Raw genomic sequence first — 14,191 nt, 5'->3', positions numbered from 1 at the left:
GTTACGTACTCATTAAGTTGAAATGTCGCGTTACGAAGCTTTACAGAACCGTTATACTGTTTCGACCATTTACGCCTCAAGACGCACTGGAGATTTTACGGGCTCCAAATGATCCCAGATGCTCATACTCCATTTTAGAAAAGGCTCTAAATAAATGATCAGACAATTAGCTTTTCCAGAGTGAGTCCGATTTTGGTAAGACTTTGAAAGGAGTATTACATGTGTAATAAACAAAGAACGTAAGTCTAGAAACAGTAAAGCGAAACTACTCACAGAGAAAAACAGCGCAATGGTCGTAGACCTTTTTACAGTCGGGATCTTTTTCGTATGCCAGTTAGTCCTGATGAACTTGAGGTCTCCTCGCACTTCAGTCAAAAAGGTCACAAGGGTTCAACTTCATATAAGCAGTTTAATAATAACAATGTTCACATAATGATTATACTATCCAGTTTGCAATCGAAGCTGAGAGACCATCATTGTATTGCACATTATTGGCCTGATGACCAGTATCAAACGTGTTCAACCCTACTAGTTGTACAACTTTGTGTGCACTTCGCTTCGTCAAAGTAACTAACCACCAACGGCACAATTAGTAAATATATGACCCTTCACTGTTTTCGAGGTCGATTGATCGAAAAAAATGATCTTAATACGAGACTACATCCCGGTTGTAAGGTGTAGCACGCCCCGAACTGGTACGGCAGACGCTTTTTTGTAACATTTTTTTGCAAGCAAAATGTCCATTCTAAATTACACACTTTCGTCCCCGATGACCGTAAATCATGTTTGCAGATGGTGGTAGAATATAGTGTTTAGAACGGTATAATTCAGGATATTTCGTCACAACGTTGACTGAAGGGACTAAGCTGCTACTGTTAACAAAATACTACGACGGTTTTCAAATGCATACGCTAATTTCAGCTTGACGTCTTGTACTTTCTCTGGTAGTTGTCTCGTCGTTCCGTGCATATGAGATGACACCGAATACGGGAAAAGTCTTCACCCGCAGATTTCGGTAAGCAGGGCGCCGTCTTTGAGATAAAAACACTGGAGGTAACAAATGGCAAAACGGTAGCAGCAGCAGCAGCAGCAGCAGGAGTTAATTGAATAGTGACAGGCCAATCTGATGCTGTATCAGTGCCGCTGCTTCTCCTGCACTGGCTTTTCATAAATTCACTCGACGTAGGCCTGTACTATCACAACACGCACTCACAGTAATACGAACCAAACTACTCACGCGCGCACCTCGTTCTTCGTGAAGTTCTCTCAACTGGGTCGGCGGCTGGTTAACCAAACAGGACGTGACAAAAGATCCATAACAACAACAACAACAACAACAACGACGACGACGACGACGATGATGATGATGACAACAACAACAACAACAACAACAACAATAATTAAAAAATGTCACTGCGCCACACTTTTAACTCTATCAATAACCGGCAGTCCGGAGTCAAACGATATTACCACCGACTAACGGGAGAGACGCAGAGAGCCACAGAGGTAGGATAACAGACGCATTCACTGGGCAAAGTGGCGCGCCAAGTCGCTCCTGCGAGCAGCGTTTGTTGCAGTAGCGAACTTGGCATACCATGCACGAGCGCTCACTAACGAAGCTACCTACGAGGTAGCGGTACTCATAGGAGGCAGCAATCTGCAAACAACACGGACGGCGTAACAGCTGCAGAATCACCAGCATCAACAGTAGAAGTCGTAGTAACTGCAGCGACGAAATCAGCAAGTCAATATCACTAGCGTCACACCAGCGTTTGCCGGCGGGACCGAGCACCAAGCAGACGAATGCTACACAACGGTGCTCGAGCTAGCTGGCGAGTCACCTAGCAGAAGCCATTGCTGACATCAACCAGCAGCCGGTACTATCAGCGGCAACGGCGGAAGCGGCAGCAGCAGCAGCAGCAGCAGCAGCTTAACGTCAGGCGTCCAGCGGCAGGCGTCACAGCCAGCGCTGCCAGCTACCGGCGAGCGAAGGCGGGGCGGCTTAAAGCTCCTCCTATCAACAGCAAAACCGGGCCGTGTTGTCGAGAGGGCCCTCACTCCTGAGAGAAGGGGCCCGTAAAGACAGAAGGAAAGAAAGACTGATTGTTGTTCCTAGAAAAACAAGCCGCCAAAGCAAATAACGAGAGAGGTACGGCAGAGATTAGTATTAGCAACGGCATCGACGCCAGCCGCGGTCGCATCATGAGACCGTCTGCACATCGTACTTTCTTACTATACGTATTGTACACTTAGAAAGATAACATGCAGACGTGAGAAAAGGAAAGAGAGGTAGAAGGCAACTGTGATAACCGTTGGCACTATTGCGGCTCCTTCGACTATATGTGTACATATAGTATATGTGTGCTGCAGTCGAGCAGAAATGGGCCATGATGACCAGAATCGAACGACAGCCGATCAACCCAGATAACGTTACGTACAAATAGGTACAGCTATGCTGCATATGGATTCGTCAAAACGGCGTAAATAACAGCAGTTAAACAATGTTCTTCTACCCGATAATGATGAACTGGTCCAGACGAAGGGTTGATGTTGTAAATACGAAAGGAAGAACAAAAGGCGAAACGTTGTTCTAGTAGAATGACTGACGCTTATTCTGTATGACCGTATATTGTGTGCTTCGGACCAACGGACAATTCACATATGATTGATTCGTCGTTGAAGTTGGGAGATGTATTTTTCGCTACCCATACCGCTAGGCTATACGTACGTAGTTAAGTGTCAAACAACAGCAGAGCAAATGACACGCCTGTGCTATAAAAATATATACAGTACGGCTAATAATGATTATTTTATGTTGTGTATAGTTCTACGTGTTCGCTGGCTCAAGCTTTCGCTTCTTCCTAAACTCGAATTAGCTCTTATTGTCATTAGCTTAGATGAGGGCTTTTCAAATACCAGGTATTCAAGGGTCGAGTATCTGGGGGTTTAGACGGCTAAACCCCTCGCTGGTTCAACGGTATACCTTACACGACAAACCCAGTGAACAAAGAAACAAACGACAATTACTGGATATCGTGGTCGTATTTTATTTTAATGGTCCATTAATCGAGCTAAATATTTTTCAAGTTATGACGACTCGTTGACGATATGTTCAATGCATTGGAGGTTCAAAAATTGAAGTAAAACTTATTCAATTAACACGTATTTGTAGCGCAGCAGACTTTACGCAAATACTTAGACCTACACGACTGTCCAAAGGCCGCACCCGCGTGTAACAATACAAATTTTTGGTGGTTGAATTATATGTGCCTAAGGTGCATACAAAGCCCGGACGAGATTTAGCTGTCTGTTACTTGCAAAAGCTTATAGTTTATTTAAAGGTTCATGCAGATACGAATGTAATCACGTAAATTATTAACAGATACGTTGAAATGGTTGAGAGAAACGCTAGTCCAACGGCCACTTCGATCGAGGTACTAGCTATAGTCATGGCAAGCGTCCTAACGCTTGACTTGCATGCATCGTTACTTCTGTTCTAATTCGAGCAAACGTTTGCTTGCTATTACTGTGGCTTTAACAATGACACTATTAAGGACCAAACAGGCTCCCAGTCACAGTAGCAAGCGACGAGCCATCAGTCCCCGTCCAATAAGCTCAATAACTAGGCCCCCACCAAAGGCAGGTGGAATAAGACGAATGAGCAGCAGCAGCAGACGGACAGATACATTCAACAGAGAGTGAAACCCATCTATGTGTAGGTGTCTGTATGTAACCAGGTCCTAGTTTGTATGGGCGACTATCTATAGATCGAGATAGTATCTCAACGCTATATTTAACAATTTCTATTCGTTCTCGGAATGGGTGATTTTAGCATTACAATGTTCCAGTCTAGTTAAAGTGATTGCGGTCTACATGTGCGTATGGAATCCCTGAACGAATCTGAAGAATCAGCTCAATCAACCTTAGCTATTTGTTTATATATCTCGTCCAGATAATCGTTGCAAATTTCTTTTTAATTGTTATTAACTAATAAATGCCGAGAGGTGCATTGCCAATTATCCCGTATGCACACGTTATTCGATTCTAAGTGTATGCCGATTTATATTGGACAATATTTAGAAAAGGGGACTATGGGTAGCATTCATTGTAACGCAGTAAGGTCGAACGTCAGTGTACCACAGCCAGCAGGGAAACGAGAAGTTTCCCTGCTGGCTGAGCTACGGGTCAGCTAGGCACTTTCTTCAGAGCGCCCTTTGGCCCTCCACATAAACTTGTGAGCAATGGAGTTTCGGCTGTTGTGTCTAACGGCGCGGCCCGTCGTGTGACATGTTGGACCCGTCATCACCCCGCTCGCGTTAGCGCGGATTACTGAACTAGCTAAGACAGAACAGCTAACATACAGGAAGCGAAAACAGTCGTAGCGACAGAATGGAGGCTGCTGGCAAAGTAAACGAGACAAGCGGACCAAACGTTTACCGCTGTTACGACTATTATCAGACCTACCTGACCGTATTTGAGCAAGCCTCTTTCTCTAAAGACTAAGGCCGCACCACCTATCGCTTGGCGACTCTAACAAAGGCACACGCACGCAGGCAGGCAGGCAGGCGCCAGCAGACAGCTACAGGTACATACGAGGCGCTCCTTCGAAGAGGACGCAGTACGCACAACAGGTATAAGTATGTATATAGTCAGTCAGTTACTTATTCCTAACTGGTTGTCATCTGTCTAGCCGCGCTGGGGAAAACCGACGACGACGATAATTTCGATTCAAAAGAAAGCGGCAGACAAAAAAAACAGTACCGTCACTATCCGTCCATCGCTCTCGGTTGCGACGCGTTTCGATCAGTGCTCTTTGTACAATATACATGCACACGTAAGGCTATCATATAGAAAAAAAACGCTTTCGCAATCCATTCTGCTTAATGACAAGTTGGAAAGTTGACTGCATCGCTGGAAGATCCCATTCTAGAACATACAATTTCAGATATTGCCGACAATTGCGAAGCAGGACACAGTCGTGCGGGTAAAACGTCGCCGCATCTTAACGCTCTGGTTTTATTGCGCTTTTACCACCATTCGGTGTCCTTGTAAGGTCAAAAATTTTGCCGAAAAACAGTGCTGCATTTTCAAACCGGTTTTTACTTTTCAGAGAAAGTCAATAAATTTTAGTCCTTTAATAAGGAAATGCTAAACACTAATTGCTGTGTTTTAATTCAAGTCGATCATGGATGCGTGTAAGTCTGCGTCGCGAGATACCGACGATCAAAATACCAGGTACATAAGGACCTGTTAAATTAAATCTGTAAGGCTGGATTGCTTCGCTTTATCGGGCTTCGTCGTATTTTGTATACGATGCTATCGTTGAATGACAATTTGATAACCACATGCAGAGGCCGTTAAGATTTTTTTTTTTTGCTTATTTCTAAGCGAGAACCTAGAGGAAAAATCTAGATAACTTAATGAAGTATGTTCTTTCTCTTCAGTGTTGTTTCATAGAGTACATGGACATAGGATCGTGTGTCATTCAGTCATGGACTCGCTTAATAACATGCTTCAGGCTGATAAGGGTCACTAAGGGCCAAACAAACTAATTAGTAGAGAAAATGCCTGTCGCAGTGTCACCCGATAGACTGGGTCACATGTGTTCCAGCTGTCGCCACTTTTCGGACAGCACATCAATGTCTTCGGCATATCATAGGTATCTACAACACCCACACTTTCGAATATCTGTAACTTACCGGAGGAAATAGCATGCTTTTGTCGAACGCCAGAGGTGGTAAAGACCTGGGCATAGCAATAACCATATGCTTTGCTTTAACTGGCGTTATTTTCTCATCTTCTCTATTTCTATGGCAACTATTCCAGCCAAGCAACTTGTGGCTAGAGATCTTAAGAGAAATCGTTCTTAACTCGTTTGTTTATCATCTTCTTCATGCGTGTCATAGTCATCAGAACCAAGCCTGCCCTTGTGCAAGGTCGATGGTAACGGCGCTCGTGTCACCTACGATACCGGGATGAGTCGATGACGCCATCGAATGAACAAGACCAGACGGCTAAGCTGGTTAGCGACCCTGGCCCCTGTGTGACCCGTCGCTTTTTCTGTATGAATGTGTATATTACTTTTGTACGCCTGATGATCCACGTAAGTGTTGTAAAGTCTCAACACAGCTTCGATCAAGGTAATAATGAATAGAGTGATACGAGAAAGCACTCAGTGAATTTCTATATTACTGAGCCACTGGCCTGTGTCAGGGTTCGGGTGAATCATGTATATATGCATTCTGTAGCCCTCTACCGCAACTCAGCTGCTGCGAGGCCATGAAGCAAGCCATTGGTTGTCATATACAAACATATGGGTATATACAGCTTATATCTACTTTTCTTCTTCTATTTTTCCTTGCAGAAGTATTACTTAGTGTCCAGTATGGCGCGGTGGGAAAGCCTACGACGCAGATACGCAGTGGTAAGAAGTTCTGATTCATTTAGTGATGTTTGTATATAGGCCGCAGTGGGTTTCTGAACAGCTTCTTACATAGACTGCTATTGAGGCATCTAAGCGTAAGGGGTCCACTCCAGAGAAGGTGTGACTGTATGTAGTGATACACATATGGAAACAACTTTGAGTGAGCAGAAAGCTCTATACTTCTTCTTCGCTATTGAACGGCTAGGAATAATGCTTAGAGAAGCGGCCCTTTGTTTCGACAACGTTGTGTCAACAACCACGAATACGCCGGTGGTACGGAAACCATAATGTTGTTGAAGATTCTATGGGCATGCCACCCTCACTTCTCTATAGTGGGTGTGATAAATATTGTTGAAACTCACAAAGAGATGCTATCGAGCGAAACATGCTAACGAATGGCAGCAGTACGACTGAATACGCGCTCGACGACGTGTAGCTTATTGCCGTCGGAAATCACGTAAATTTTGCCGTCTGGGAAGGAAAGAGTTGACGCTTTATAATGATGCTTTGTTACTCAAAAGCATCTAAAGAAAGATATCAAATAAGCTACCATATCTTGTAGGATTCCTTTCACACTGATGAAAACAATGAGATGTTACAAATCGCGTAATCCAGGTACTAAGCGATACGAGAGACATTACGTGAAGACTTGTTAATAAAGGGTAAGATGTACGGTAGCTTGCAAGAAACGATAAAGCCGCTAAAAGTAATCTCATTAACTAGAGAGTAAGTATAAAATAAATGATCGAATTATCATAAAACGTAATTCTTTTGACTTTGCCTTCCTTAGGAAAATACAAAAACGTACCTGGAGTAGGTTTTTCTTCTTCATATATCAGATAGAACATGCTCTGCTTTCAAATGAACATTTATATTATTTACGAACATTTAGATTGATAGATAAATCGTTCTCGGATACGAGAAGCCCTGCTTTTGACGTTGTCAGAAATCTTTCTTACTCGACGGATAGGCTCGATGCCTGCAAGTGATGTTCAGAACATTTCGAAAATTAGATAAAACAATCTATTATAGCATCAAGACGTTCTATCAATAGATAACATCGAGAACCAAATTATAATACTGTGTTGCAGTCAAGTGTTCCGAGGGAAAAATCAACGTGGAAATGTCTGTTGTTCAAGATAGCTTCTCGCTTTTCGATCGTGAAGTATGAAGCCTGATCAAGCTGAGGCATAAAATGTCATCTTGATCCAAGCTCAACTTTTGAAACTAACTTGCGAAAATAAGTTAGAGCCGAAGGCAAAAATTGGCACTCTAGGGATTGCCATTTTATTCCGTGCAAAAATTGAAAAGTCTGAAACCTTTATTTCAGACTGAATGTTTGACGTTGCCCTTTATGGAAAAAAGGTGAACGAATCAAACACGTCCAGGAAATAGCCGAGATTACTGCCAACCTGTTGAAACTAGGATCTTAGGAGAAGACTATTAGAAACCTGTGTCGAGCCGTTCCGTAATAGATACTGCTAGATATGAAGTCTGAATCTTAAAGTTTAACTTGTGAAAGGTGTAACATGTCGAAAAAGCAGCGCTGGAATTAGGAAGTATGATCAAGTGAAATGGGTGAATAGGTTGTTTCTATACAGCACTTCGATGTGCCTAGGTATGTGCAAAATTCATGTAGCAATTAACTTGTTCTGACGAGTTAGCATGATTACCTCCAAGTTCATAGTTACTAGGTGTTGGTACATTTCGGCATGTACCCGCATCATGGTTCGCTAATGAATAATTCCATGATTCCCACTCCGGAAGTTAGAACCGTTAGGCAGCAGAACGACAAAAAATGGGGCAGTCTCTAAGATGGCCAAATATTCTTTGCCTGCTTCTTAAGGTATTTCAGTTTAACCATAATGGCCTGCGTTTCGCCCATTTACCCAAACAATGATGGTCCGTCTCGACCAGCAAACTCCATAGTAGTCCTATGACTTTTTTTATGCAGCATCTTACTCAAGGTAATTTATTTGGTAACTCAAGGTACTTTTAAAGAATTGATGAATTTGTGTGGCAGGAAAGCACTTGAGCAGTCGAATATTGCATATCTATTGTTTTTATCATGTACGCAATTCATTTACAGAGATGGCCACGGACACACATTAATGAGTCCTTGAAACGTACGAATAGATGGTCGTACGAATTGGCGCTGGGGAGAATTTGGAAACTGTAATATACTGTTTTTATAATGAATAATCGCGCATGCAAATCCGCCGTCACTTCACTTACCTACTTCAAAGATGGGGCTAAAGTAGCACTCAAGATGGATGTTACACTGAAACTGGTCTTCAGTTAAATGCCTGAAACATTTTGGGTGACACAGAGGAAGTGTTTACTCTCTGAAGGTGACTACTAGACCGTTTATAAATCCGTGTCCATGTAAGTCTCAAGGATTTTCTTTACTTGAACAAGTTTGTTATGGCGTGATTCAAGTGAGCTATCATCCATCTATCTTACCATTGGCTAGAGTTTACTGTAGAACAGAATGATAGTGCCGATGTGGCTTCCGTCTTAGTTAGAATTACGGTGCGATACGGTATAATAGAAGATGTCTGGCAAGATCACACTGTGAGACGGACGTTTACGTACAGCTTGCCTGTTTAAACAGCAAGTGAACAGGGATATGTGTTATGTAGACCGATGTAGTGGCACCGTCATAAAAATTCAGCAGGCCATCATAGCGTTGGTTAACAGAGAGCTCGTGCTAGGTCGTTTGAAATTACCATTTTGAATTTTGTTCAACACACGGCCGCTAGTTATTGCGTATGCGGATATTTAATGGCATAGAATCTTTCATCATTTGAATGTAGACGCTGATAATGTACTTTTAATCAGGGAGCGCATGATTTGAAGAGCAATTCGCACATATTTAACCATTTCTATGCAAATTGCTCTTTTTGTAGCGGTATCGTTCGAATCATTTGGCGAAAATCTGGTCTTTCTCAGCTTCGATTAACGTATGAAGATTACAGCTTGAAGAAAATCGGGAACGATGTTAAGATCAGCCTTTAGATACAAGATTCCAAATACTCCTGTTCGTCTGTAAAGGTTAAGCAAAGGAAATATGAGTACTCGACTTTCTTGAAACTTACGACATTTACTTTTAGATGACCACTAGTGCATCCAGCGTTTCGGCTCGTAATACAACATAGGGATACCTACATACATGGTACAGTGAGCTGATATACCGATGCGCTTTTGTGTCATGTTAATGAGCGTACGAGTAAAAAAGGGGGAATTGAACGACTGCAGCGACGGCGAGGGGAGGAGAATGTCTACGAGCCGGTGAACAGACAGTTTCCAGGAAACGAGCTGCTGAAAGCACCCAGTTTGAGCGTTTCTTTTCCTCTCGTTATCGTCCCGCTTCATGCTTCCAACCGAGATCTCTGTCTGTGTCGCTTTTTAGCCCTGTGTCTTGATTCCAGGCGCTGCTGTTTACCAGCTGATCATGCTTAACGCAGTGCATAATCTACATCTTGGGATATCAGTTTGTTCCAGGCGCTGCTGTTTAGCGTTAGACAAGTACTCCCCCTCGGCTAGAGGCTTAAGTAGTCGAACGAGGTTGAATTCAATCTTAGCGCCCGTGTGCGTTCTGCGCACCCCTGGAGGTAGCTCACAGAGGGGGCTCGTTCAGATACTGTTTCTGGTCACTACGATCATCAGTGGCGACAAGGGAGAGCCAGTCGCGACAAGTCGCGTTCCCAGCGGCGACGGTCGAAGCAGCGTCAGCAACAGCTCCGGCGCGAACCATTCTGCGGCTGAGACTAGCGACTTGTCGCGGTGTAGACTTTCGGCGCCCTCGATATCACTTTCGAGCGTTTGTAAGCTCTAAAAGTGTCCCTACAGGAAACAAAACAACAGTCAAGAGTTGAATAACAGCCCGAATTAAGCGCAGATAAATATAAATGCAGATGATATTACTCTAAACGGCTATTATATTTGAAAAAAAAAAGAAGGAGAAATAATACTCGGCTTTATGTGTGATAAAAACTTGTCGTTCAGTATTAAGGCTATTATTTCCGGAACTCTCTGCTCTCACACTTGTTCATTACCGAAGTGGCTATAAGGAAATTCTCTTCGGGCAGAACATCATCTCAATACGTCCTTTCGCAGGGATGCTTGTTAGTCTGGGGGTTGGTGAACGATATGGGTCACATGTGGCTTGAATCGGGGCAGAGAACGCATTACGTTATGAGACCACAATAACCAGCGACCTAGCCGCTTATTATATATATTCGCATACATGTATATGTATATTAAATATTTAAGTAAGTGTACGTAGGCCTCTCAGTGTATGAGCAGGCGATATAATCTCGATACCGTGAAACCTATCTTGCATCAGCAATGGCGCTAGAGACCAATTGTTCTAAGCTGATTATCTAGGCCTACTAAATGTAGGAAAATTATTTCAAACAACATAGGCAAAGATGATCTTCGGAATGTTATTACTCGCGTCTCTGTTGTATGCACATGTAGCATCGCTAGAGATCTAATTACTGGATGAACATGGATATACACAAGATCCGAAATAGAGGGATGTTACGGTGCCATCATGATGTTGCAGCCAAATGAGTTTTTTTAAGCGCGTGGCACTGGCCGCCGTCCATTCAGACAATTCCTATTCGAACGAGTGTAGTACTGGTATTAAATCTATGTATCGGTATCTTTCTGAGGGTGTTTGAAGCGTGGCCTGAATGTTACACTTATTTATTTATTTATTAGTAAATATACACTTATTTCACTTTGACGGAAAACCTAGTCCATATCATTCTATGGTTCAACGTAAATTAACATTTACGTTTTTTTTTGACAATAGTTTATTTTGTTCCAGGTCTGTCAGAACTGTAATTTGGAGTAAAGGGAGGCCGGGGTGCGATTATATAAAGGTGAAGTAAATCCACAATTGATAAAATTGACATTAAAGTAGTTCTTCTTTTCAGTTCGTAAGTATTTATTAAGTATTAATTATTATTATTATTTTAGAACGTATAAATTGTGATCTCATTATAAAATCGCGGCCAGGTTTCCATTTGTCTTGTAACAGTGAGAGCATCAGAGAAGTCAGGCGCAACACCTCTATTTTGACACAACATGAGTGCATCCAAAGACGTGAAATTTCGCGACGTAATAATTCGCCGTTTATCCTTCAATCCTATTACAAACACATGTTGAACAAATTCAATATGTTGGCGCAATTTTAATTTAGATACATAAAGCGTTCGCTCTGTGGCCAAACTTCCTCAGAAAAATTGTTGGCGTAATACATTGCATTACAAAATTACAAGAAAAATACAAAATTGCAACGTAATATCTTGAATTAACTTGTAGTGTAAGCATATTTCTATTCTATTTTAGGCGTCTGTTTGTTTTCTATACATCATAGATGTTACGACAACGACGCTGTGGTCGTAGGTATGAGCTGCGAAGAGCGATCGTCCGATTTCGGCGAGGCGAAGAGCTATCTTGCAGGGGCTGATCGCGTTTTTCAGCTGTTACACGATTCCAAAGTACCGGAAGAGTGGTATTCGCTACCTCGCCAGCTTGTGCTCCGAAATCAGGTACTCAACGAAGTTCGTAGGCAAATCCGTCTTCTCGATGAGGCACTTCAGACTCGACACTCACCAGCAGACGCATTCGCTGAGTTTCGAACGACTATTGACTTCGTGGTCTTTCACAGCATGAACCATCTTTCTGACGATCTGCACGAATTGTTTGCGACTGTCGAAAAGTCACTCCGGAAACAAAATCGGAAACAAAAAAGTCTAACCAGGGTATCCACGTAATATTTGCGAAGGTATAGGGCGTTCGCGCGTCTACCGCATACTGAGTCACTGAGATATTTGCATTATATATGCTAGATTTAATAGCCCTTTAACGTGTCTTCACGTTTGGGTTAGGATTTCGCGAAGATTTTTCAGATCGCTTAACTCAGCTCGTTATTGTGAGAAAATACCATGAGTATAAAAGGATAAGTCTAGCAGACTGATGTGAAGTCATTGTTTGATTAATGCGACTTATATATCCATTACTAAAAAATTGGGGATTCGCAAATGTAAAAAAAAAAATGTAAATTTGTATGCTACTATATATCATGTAATAATCAGGGGACCTGACTAAACTCTTAGGAACATCGCATGTTGATGTATTTCATCTATTTGCTCCATTAAATGTACACTATTTTGGGCTTATCTGATAAACAGGCGTTCTTTCTATAGCTCAGATGTCTTTCGAGTTAGCGTATTTTCTAGATTATTTTAGCGAGAACTAACATTATTACACGGAAACGATTCAGTTGCGACTTCGATTGCCAAACTTTTCTATCTGTCATTTTTTTAGGGATATTAATATAAAATGAATATTACTTTGTAAGTTTTCTTGTTGTTTTATTATTTTGGCAGAAAATAATCTGTAAGTAAGGATCCTAGAACTTTCAAATTTTTGTTGCTTTCTAAATTTTTCGAATAACTGAACAGGACTACAATACACTTGTTAAAAAGCATTACAGTATATTATTACTAGTCTTGTTCGAACGGAGAAGAGGGGAAACAGCCTACCATATTTGTTGAGAAAAAACTTCGAATTAGCTGTATGCCTTCTTTTTCTCTTTTTTTGAAGTTTTACATTTGCAAAGTTATAGAAACCAGTGCGTGAGCTACCGCTTCTGGATGCATGCACGCACGGGGGCAAGCAAAGTGCTGCACCTGTACGATAATGGTACTAAAAATCTAAATAAATCATGATAACATCAAATATAAGTGATGATTAATCAATTAATATGATGATGTATTTAGTAAGTCACCATAAAAACAGCATACTTGGTTGATATAGATACAAAATTATTAGAAACGTAGAAATACTTATACTCATAGGACGTTCTCGTACTAAGTGTAAAATTCGTCCTGGTCAAAGCTGTCCTTACTTTCCCCGTCGTATAGCTTAAGGATACTTGAAAGAGAGCCGGATCGCTCATAGCACCGGTAACTGACTTCCTTGTATTTCTTAGCTGGGCTATACGCTACAGAGGGTCCCGCTGCTAAGCTGCCGTAGCATAAAGTATCAGTTAACTTTAAAACGTATTTTACCTGTTTCCTTGCCCCCTGCTGTGCGTTAGATTAGACTGCCTTGACCGACGGTATCTTCGGTCAATTTTCGTGACTAAATGAAGTCATAAATTGGTCAAAATTCTGATGTGAATAGTGATCAGTTTTGTAATAGTGCTACCTATGTATATCTGATAAATGTCTCATTGCAAATGTGGTTTACCATTGTAGGTACTACCTAATATAAGTGAATATACGCTTGACAAAGGTCTCGACACGATTTTTGTATACTGCCCATCGGGTGGGAAAATGCAAAGAAGGAAGGAGAGAGAGGAACCCAGCTGAATCATGAACTTTCGAAGAATCGAGGTGCTATAAAAGTGAACAATACATTATCCTGTGGTAGAGTAGAAAAAGATGTCACACATTCTATGTAATCGCTCAGACACGGTCCAAAGTAGACTTAGAAATATAAACTTCTTCTAACACTGTCTTGCCTTTTTTTTTTTAAGTAGGTTGTCGCGTGCAGCGGTAACGTTTATATTTTAAAATGGTTAGCAATTACTCGGCTTTACATAATGCTCGTTTCCAGTCAAAACAAACATTAGTCCTTACATTCAAGCCAGTCCAATTATTTACTTTTCATATCTTTAATGTTTTCGAGCGCCTAGATATGCACAACACATACGTAACCGTAGACGCCTTGATGTGCGAAAAAGGC

The 14,191-nt window shown here is 41.8% G+C and overlaps 1 protein-coding gene and 1 long non-coding RNA gene across 7 annotated transcripts in view; one reads left to right on the top strand and one right to left on the bottom strand.

Moving 5' to 3' along the window:
- The window catches only part of LOC111251442 (uncharacterized), a 62,360-nt gene extending 53,683 nt beyond the window's left edge, over nucleotides 1–8,677 (bottom strand). For 2 of the 5 annotated variants that reach the window (XM_086989829.1, XM_022808016.2), the window contains exon 1: nucleotides 274–1,901. The gene's annotated coding sequence lies outside the window, so the exon portion shown is untranslated. Of the gene's footprint in view, nucleotides 1–273; nucleotides 1,907–8,659 lie in introns of those variants that run through there. The other 3 variants (XM_086989827.1, XM_022808012.2, XM_086989828.1) reach the window with 3 other exon arrangements.
- On the top strand, nucleotides 5,917–13,142 carry LOC147755244 (uncharacterized). Of its 2 annotated transcripts, XR_015328120.1 has the most exons (4): nucleotides 5,917–6,103; nucleotides 6,365–6,424; nucleotides 11,262–11,316; nucleotides 11,786–13,142. It is a non-coding gene; the product is annotated as an uncharacterized LOC147755244 (long non-coding RNA). The 2 variants fall into 2 exon arrangements; XR_015328121.1 differs by lacking the exons at nucleotides 5,917–6,103; nucleotides 6,365–6,424 and adding an exon at nucleotides 8,670–8,809 and having other exon boundaries at nucleotides 11,786–12,717.
- Nucleotides 13,143–14,191: the final 1,049 nt, after the last annotated feature.

The sequence above is a fragment of the Varroa destructor genome, unplaced genomic scaffold, assembly GCF_002443255.2.
Source record: "Varroa destructor unplaced genomic scaffold, Vdes_3.0 BEIS01000005.1, whole genome shotgun sequence".
Taxonomy (NCBI): domain Eukaryota; kingdom Metazoa; phylum Arthropoda; class Arachnida; order Mesostigmata; family Varroidae; genus Varroa; species Varroa destructor.
Note: the sequence above shows the minus strand (reverse complement) of the source record. Positions and strands in the feature narration are given on the sequence as shown.